Raw genomic sequence first — 9,076 nt, forward strand, 5'->3', positions numbered from 1 at the left:
AACCAACCAAGAAAAAGCCATGTTACTTCAGAAAGGAGGTTGTTCGTATGTTCGTCTTTAGTAGTGCTACCTGACTTTATTATCTTGGAACTGTGCTGCCTTCCTGTCATCCTTATAGACCTTAATGACCCCCCAAAGCATATATTTAGCTGGGAACTTAATTAAAAAATAGGTATCAGAAGCTGGGTTAGGTGAGACCACCACAAGCAATCTTCTCTTTCATGGAAACAAAGGCCACTCAGTACAAGAAAATGGTGACAAGGAACAAACAGATAAACTTTCATTCCCACAGAAAGCCAAATAAAACCTTTACACCACAGAAGGTAAAGCATGACTTTCATCTAGGATTCAGAATCTGCTTCTTTTTAAAAATATAGATTTGTCTTGATTGTATGTACACACAGAATAAAACCCAACACTTTCAATCTACCTCAGAAAGATAAAAGACTTGACAGCACTCACCCTCAAAATTACCTGTAAGCACAAGTTCCCACACAAATACATACATATATATATATGTATAAAACCCTATATAGCTAAAGTATAAAAGCAATCTGGAAATAACTCCTTGAGCAAATGGAGGAACATTTTGTATCCCTCTCACAACACCATTTATGCAAAAATACAAATTTATCTGTGAAATTTTTATCATTTAACTAGCAATTGACTGAACTGCCCTGGACGCTGCGGTTTCCTTTTTTCCTGCCGTTCATGAGCTAAAAGATTGGTTCTTCTGAGAATCCACACAAAGCCTATCAAATCCTATATTCTTCCCCCTCCTCCATTAAACAGAAACCTTCACTCCAACATCTTTTAGCGTCCATGTGTCTAAAATGGTCACAACTTCAGCACTTGGCTTTAGGCAAGAAAGATACTGTAGCATTCCCTGAAATGAAGCTCCAGATCTGCCAGACCATCCAGGTGCCCCAGAATCTAAAAATCCTCTCCTGTGCTCACCACAACCTTTAGCCTGAAATAATCATTTCGCTGCTAACCAACTTCACCGCTAGGAACAAACACAAGGCAACAAAGTTACAGCAAGATAAAAGATCAAAATAACATCAGGGTCTCTAGATCAAAACCAGAGTATTGGACTGAACTTGGAAATAAACCAAAAGCCTGCACAATTGATGGAGCAGAGGCTTAAAAGTATCAAAGGAGCCAGTAGGTCTGTTTTGTGCCAACCGCAGACTCTGTACAAACTTCAAGGGAAATTCTATATATCCCAGAAGGCAAAGGCGACCGAAATTCAGTTGGGATTAGCTCTCCCTCTCCTGCTATAAATGGGCTTCCACACACAAAGTCAGGCAGATCCGCCTAAGAGAATTCTTAGTGGTGGAAAGAACAGAAAATCCGCAGGTAGAAAAGTGACTGTTTCCCAGTGGTAGGAGCCCAGAATAATCACCCTTATTCTGAGGACACATACACTTAGGTTTTTTTCATAGATAATAGCTACGAAGAACACTTTCATCACTTTCTGCATAGCACTCACAATTTCCTTGTTGAAACAAGGGCCACCTTTCCCAGGTGACCAGTTGGTTTTATCCATCACTCTGGCCCGTTTCCCTAGACACTGAGCAAGGGGAGAGATCAGAGGGTTTGAATCATTTAGGACTCTTCTGCTAATAGAGAAAAACGAAGTACAAAACTGAGGAAAATTACGTAAGGCAAATAATACATCTTCACTAGAGAAAATATATTTTGCCTTAAAGAGCTCCCCAGCTTGCTTTTACTACTCCCATACAGGGGATAAATTAAATGGGTTCTCTCTCTCCACTAAAAGTAAGTGGCAGCTTTCAATTCAAATGTGAGGTGGTAATTTTCTGGTTTAGAAAAATGTATTATTGCCAATCTGAAACCAAAACTGTTGTTGCAGAACAGGCATTTCAGGCCATTGTTCCAGAAACCATGGGGAAAACGCTGAAAATTACTACTGAAATTCATAGTTGTATAAATTATGAATCAGCAGTGAATGCCAAAATTTCTTTAAAACTAAAGTCAAGTTGATCAGGAAATAAGATGTATGGTGAAACAGCCTAAATCACTACAAATCCAGTACTCTTACAAAGCCAGAAACATTCAATGACATCTGATCTTGAAGCATGGTCAAAGAGAAATGAAACCCAGCACAGTTCTCCTGGCACTCTCCGAAGGCCTTTGGAAGCTCATGTTTGAGAGACTATGCATACTCCAGCCTTGACTCCCAGCCTGCCAAACCTGACTGCCTCTCCCCACCCCCAAAAAAACCCCTGACTTGTATACTTAGTCTAGTTTTACAAGTTTTTTTACAACGTTACAGCATATTCTTCAAGGTGTGGAGTTAGTTGTACTGGGGTTTGAAGTCAACACTGAGAAGGAAATAAGTTTTCTTCAAAAAAATACACTAGCTATCTAAGCTAATTCAATATATTACGTTTACATAATTTTGAAGTGTACTGAATTTTAATGCCCTGGGATTTGTGGCTCCTCTTTTGGCCAGGATGGTTTAGCCCTGGCATGACATAGTCCTGCTAATGTACAGATTATTGTATTAAAATCCTACACCACTCTGCAAGATAACTCATTACAAAACTACTGGGAATCATGCAGGCAGGAGGTGAGCATCCCCTAATGTGATAGATTTTCATTGCAAGCATTGACATCCAAGCCACACCGCACTGAAGATTTGAAGATACCCTGAAGAATTCTTTCTGTGTAAGTACTACCACAGAAATAAGATAACACTAATTTCAGAAAAATTTCATTTCTCTTCAGCTTCATTGCACAAGACATATTTCCTTATCCAGTGGCCAAAGCTGAAATCTAGAAATGTTGCAATGAAAATTTAGAAATCACTCTAGGACAGCAATGTGTCTGTAATTCAGAAGGGCCAGCACGACATAACATTGTATATCTACCTATTTCAACAACTGCCTTAATACATCCATGAAGAGAATATAAAAGGGGAAGGGAAACAATAAGGTGGGTAGCTGCACCTGGCTCTCTGTTCTCTCCAGTACACAGAAAGAGCAGAGAAAAAAGATCCAAGAGTTAATAATGTCGGTGTGTTCACTCAGAGCAGGCAGTGAGGCGTTCTCCCAAAGGAATTTTAATCTGATATATTTTCTGTTTGGAACATTCCTAATTATTTTTCAGTAATTCTAGTTGACTAGATATAAATACGTTTTTCAGCTCAGTTTGACACAAAGAGAAATAGAAAAGTTGGAAGAGAAGCTTTCAAGACAAGCCCAGTAAAAACAGACTGTACAGAAAATGAGTTTATTGTCCGAATTGTGTGGCTTTTGGCAGAATTGTCATAAGCCAACGGCAAACTTTAGCCTTACAATCAACAACCGAAAAGGATTAAGGAAGATTGTAAGTCCCCATTAAATGGAACGAAGTAAAAAACTATGTTGTATTTCATTACTTCTATAATATAATTTTTTTGCCTCCAAATTTTTCTTGAAGAAATTTCTACTTAGATCAATTAGTGTGTCTAACTTTCCCTCCAAATAGGACAAATTATTTCACATCAATGACTCTTAAGCAATTTAAATTGGGAGAACATTCTTTTTGAGGGGAAATATTTATCTACCTTTTCTACTACGTTTTTACCACTTCCTTACTATTACCTTATCAGGCTCTCTGGCACCAATGTTTTCAAAGAGGAGCAACTCTTGGTTTTGTGAAAAGTATCATATCATAAAGCCTGTTGCTAATTTTGTTAGTAGGAGTAGCAGCAATGTAACATCTGTAATCCCTGGCCAAGGACAGGCCGATTATAGACACTATGTACATACATAATGAAAAGGTGGTCTTCTCCCCTAAGATTTTCAGTCAATGGCATTCAGCATGACTGCTGGGACAGGCTTCATATGACAAGCCTATCCAGCACATGTAACTTCATGAGTATGTTCAGGTTCCTTGGCTGTGTGATGAAGGAGGAGTAAAGACATTCCTCACAAAGAAACTAGCAATGCACAAGCCCCCACAACATATTCCACCTGCGCTGTCCATGTTTCTGAGGCTCTCCAGAAAGGTGACATGAATAGTTTTGGAAGTCTGCATCTCCTTTTGTCATTCAGTCACAGAGCCACGGGGATGCCAGCGTTACGGTCACTCGATGGATACACATTCAGCCACATGATGGTGAGGGACTACGGGACTACGGTGCCTCCAAGACAAGAGAGTAGCTGGGAGCAAGATGTCAAAACCATTCAAAATACCAGAGGGGCAACAACTAGACAGGTCTCCACAGGAAAGGATCCTGGCATCGTTACAGATCGTAAAATGAACATGAATCACTGATGCTGTCTGTTGCAAAAACTGCCAAAGCCAGAATGCCATACTGGGATATAAAACCAAGGGTGCAGCCAACAAGACACCTTAGAGTAATCCTCTCCTTGCAATGTCCACTCAGAAAGCCTCTAGCTGGAATACCAAGTGTAGGTTTGGGCACCACGTCTCAAGAAAGACTGGAGCATATAACTGGAGTGAGCAGGGATTTAGCAAATGTGAAAGACGTGAAAAGATATTGGCCTAAAGAAGAGAAGACAGAGAGGGGCTGTAGCAGACAGGTACGAAAAAGGCCGCTTTCAAAAGGAAATAAAAGAATTTGTTCTCTGTGTGCTTACTAGACGTGGCAAGAAGTAAAATAGGCTTAAACTGCAAAAAAGAAGATAGAGCTTAGATCTTAGGAAAGTGTTAAAAATAATTAAACACTAAATAAATAAGCAGAGGGGGCCATGAAATCTTCAACCTTGAAAGGCTTTAAGAAGAGGATATCCAAACATCTCATCTTCATGGAGGAATGACAACCTCTTGAGTTTCTTCCAACCCCGAGATACCATGATCCAGCCTATTCCTCATCTCTGCCTGGACTGCTCTCAGGTGATAGGGATTTGCAGGGACCAGACTGAATAGGTTGTATAAATCACACATAAAACCACAATAATACCATGTCTCTGCCCACCTCTATGAGGCTCTCAAGAGAGAAGGCAGCAGGGAGAAGGCAATGGACTGAGTGAACTGTTCTAGAGGAGAAAGCCAAACCTTCAAGTGATAAACTGGTCACCGCTTACCTAACAAAAATCAGTTTAAATTTATCAGCATAGCAAAGCACCAAATTGTGTTTGAAATCTAACAAAATATTCTGCGGTAAAATTTACAGCGCTGGGGAGAAGGTAGGAGTGGAGCTCTTCCCTACTAGGAAGAATATCAAATGAAAGACAAAAGTGAAGAACACAAAGAATGCTTTTATTAACTGCTGCTCAAAGCTGGACAACTTCCCTGCTTTGATGGCATGCTGCAACCTACAGAAAAGGTAAGATGCATAATGACCCTTTCGCAGAAGGATAGTGCATCGCAAAGAAACAAATGCAGGAAGCTCAGCAGCTCTGACTGTTACTGTGGCACTTACTGCAGGCTGATTTCCATTCTATCAAGGTTATTTCTATCATTTTTAAAGACAAAGAATTTAAAAAGAATTGGGTTGGTTTGTTTGCTTACTTGCTTGTACCAAACTTTCAAAAGAGCTGCTCTAAGCCATCCTTTATGAGGGTATTTTTAACTTGGGTTTGTTTCCTATCTATGACCTTGAGCAAACTGTCCAGCAGCCAATAATCAATATACCAGACAAAACACTATATACTCCAGAAGGTAACAAAAATCTCCCCCAACACGGACATCTGCTATTGCTACTACACCAGAATGTGTTTCTGTATATATTCAGCTCTAACAGAAAAGAGCAAGATCAAACAAGAAAAGAAAAACCAAGTATTTTCTGACCTAGTAAAGAAAATAATGTGCTCCTGACCATGAGCTAAAATAAATTGAAATAAATCTTAATCAAGGAGGCTGCTGCTAAATAGTCAGGGGAGACAGGATCAAGTTCAAACAACTTCAACAGCAAAAGCAGGAGTCATCTATTTTGTTATGCAGCTTCCATTCACACAGTAAGAGCATCGTTAAATGTAAGAAGGAATAGCAATGCTACCTTGAATGCAAGATGAAAAATTTGAATATAGTACTTAAATTGTGCTCCCTTTTTTCAAGAATGATGTGTTGAGTCATTTAAATGGGAGGGAAAATATCCCCAGCAGCAGCAGATAAATGCAGTAAGCCGTATCAGTGCTCTAATTGACAACTGCAATTCTGTAACCAGTGAGAAGCACTAAAACATTCCTATGACACATGCCACAACAGTCCACAGTACGTCTGCACAAACCTGTTGGTGTTATGTCATCTACACTAATGCATCCTCAAAAGCCACGCTTCCTAACCAGCTCGCTGCTACTATTTGATGTGAACATGTAGCCCTTCAGCAAGGCGCCAGGTGAATGCGCTTGCGAAGCGCCAAGTGAACGTTTATAATCAATCTGCTGGAGACTGGTTATAAACTCAAGTATGGGCTGGAGGTGTGGAAGGAAAATCAGGAAACAACTCGTCAGAACTGAGAGTGGATGGGGTAGGTGGCAAATGAGGAGGAGGGGACCTTAGACAAGCCCCTGCAGAGCATCGTGGGGTGTGAGACGCGCTGCCACTTCATTACACTGGGAGAACATCTGTGCATGGGGACAGGGGAAGGATGAAAGCAAAAATCCAAGGAGAAATGATAATATTCATTCAGTTAATCTCCTGTCATTGATTTTATGAATACTTTTGCGCTGTACTTGGGAACAGCAGACATTTCTCTTAAGTCAGGCTATCTGCAAAGTCGGAACAGGAATAAGGGAGCTTAGTGCTAGCTACTTTTCCCGAGTCTGGAAAAGGTGGAGATCCTATTAGCTCCCCTGCACAATACTAAGTAGGAGAATATTTCCCAAATGATGAACAATCTGGTAACTTACAGATGCTTTCATTTCAACAAAGATGAATATTTTGAGACCTATTTATGAGATATACTATTCATAAAAAAATCTCTATCACACACACAAACTCTCTCCTATTTATTTGTACAGGGTAGTTGAAATGTGTTAGTACATACTAGTTAGTCATGATGGTATTTCAAACAGATATGCAAATATTTTGGAAACAAAGGATAAATAGAAATCTACATTGCAAACCTTATGAATTTTTATTTTGAACCCTGAAATTCAGGAGTCCTTGCTTGAAAACAATACTAACTCCACCATATTCATGCCCACTTCTCTTCAGTGGTCCAAAAAGACCTGTCTAACTGGCTGATGTGTTCATTCTGTGTGTAGGTATATACATAGATGTAGAGGAAGATAGGAAGCAAGATAGACAGATGTGTAAAGTTTCTATATTTATTCATACTAACAAATACAAATTAATCAACTGCTCAATACTCCGTGTTCTCATCTTAAATCTTGAAAACAGACATTAGAAACCTCTCAAAGTATCACTCAGAAAGCAGAGACAGTGAGACCCCTTCGACATATTATTTAAACCAGACACAAGGAATACTGGCCTAAATTGAAACAGATATGCAAATCTATAAAAGCATATAGCATTTTCACCTACACACAGACTTATTGATAAACTTTATCTAAGTCGAGATATGAAAGAGGCTTTCATTTATTTTGGCTTGAAAACTACTTACGTTTGATATCATGTCAAAATAAAAAGAACTAGATGAAAAGGCTGATATGTAACAAGGATAAAAGGAAATAAAAAATTAGGAGAATAGCAAAATCATAAATACACACACACACATATCACACACTTCCAGGGGAGTATGGAAAGGAGGGTGAAACTTCCCAAAGAAGCTTTCAACCAAGACCAGAGGGATAATTAGCAAGTTCATCAGTCCAGAAAGACAGCTACATACAGTTTGTGCTCATTAGTCGGAAGTTGCCATCTTGTCTTCAAAAAGATGGCTTTAACTATTCCATTTTGCAGTGATCAATAAACGCACCAACTGGTTCATATCGTATTCCTCTGACAAAGATGAACACCAGTCTAATTTGCAAATCAGCCTAGAACATCAGTAAGTCAAACTTGATCACATTCAAGTGGAACAGACAAACCTCTTCTAGCTTTGTTTAGCTGTAACTACTTAAATGAAATATTTACTATCGTGTCTGCAGACTAATTAGAAAGCTTTCTCCTCCGTTCAGTAGTCAACAGACTGTTAAAATGAAGATGATGTAGCTTCGTCTGAGTGCTCCACCACCCTACTACTGCAGTGGGGTGAGACTCCATGGACTCTAGGAGAGATGAGATTTCCTGTCAGTCCTTAAAGCGCCTCGGAAAAAAACATTGGCAACTTTCCCTGATGTGATGAATACAAAGGAATTTTGGGCACGCAATATTCCAGCCTCCCTTGTTTCTTTCATCCACTGCTGCAAATCACAGGCATTCTGTGGGACAAAATTCTCTATGGAGATACTACAGAAAAATGACATTGGGTGTAAACCCACATTTTAAACCTATTAGGAAAACCTCCATGTGGCAAGTTTAGAGGGATGCTGGGTACAATACATTTTGACATTCCATGGGTCTTCTGCACCAATTTAACCGAAGACCCTTCCTGGCCTTCAGCTGTTTTCAGCCCCCTCCAGTGCAGCCAGGCTTTCTACTTTCGCTACAGATTTCAGCAGAATAACTTTCCTCCTTTTGCCAATGTCTATTCAAAATTGCTCTTCAGCTTCATTTGCAAACCACAGACTACTGCTGTGTCTTCCTTGTTTCTTTTTGTTTCTATCATAAAGACAGGATTATAAAAACACAATTAAAGCAGCAGCAATATTATAAGAATTTGAAGATACAGGCTCCATTAAGTCTTACATGTACAAACATTTTCATTAATGAAAATAGGTTTCAGAACAATTCTGCTCATTTTCTGTTAATTGCTGGCTAATGGGGTCTCTTGGTGTGTCACTGTGTGTGTTCTGAGGTTTCTTTCTAAGGAAAAGATAATATAATATTCTGAATTATCTTAGATAAGCTCTCAGGACCGACAGTAAGAGATACCTTCTCATGGTAGTGTCTGACTTTTTGCAGTTGAGTGATTTGAACAAGTGCCATGAAAACTCTCATTTAGTCCCATTATTTACCACCAATTTTATAGCCAATTTCAATGCCTATTACAGCTCTCTAGTACTTTACCACAGTATAGACATTGTTCTTAGAA

The sequence above is a fragment of the Pygoscelis adeliae genome, unplaced genomic scaffold, assembly GCF_000699105.1.
Source record: "Pygoscelis adeliae isolate BGI_AS28 unplaced genomic scaffold, ASM69910v1 Scaffold226, whole genome shotgun sequence".
Classification (NCBI taxonomy): domain Eukaryota; kingdom Metazoa; phylum Chordata; class Aves; order Sphenisciformes; family Spheniscidae; genus Pygoscelis; species Pygoscelis adeliae.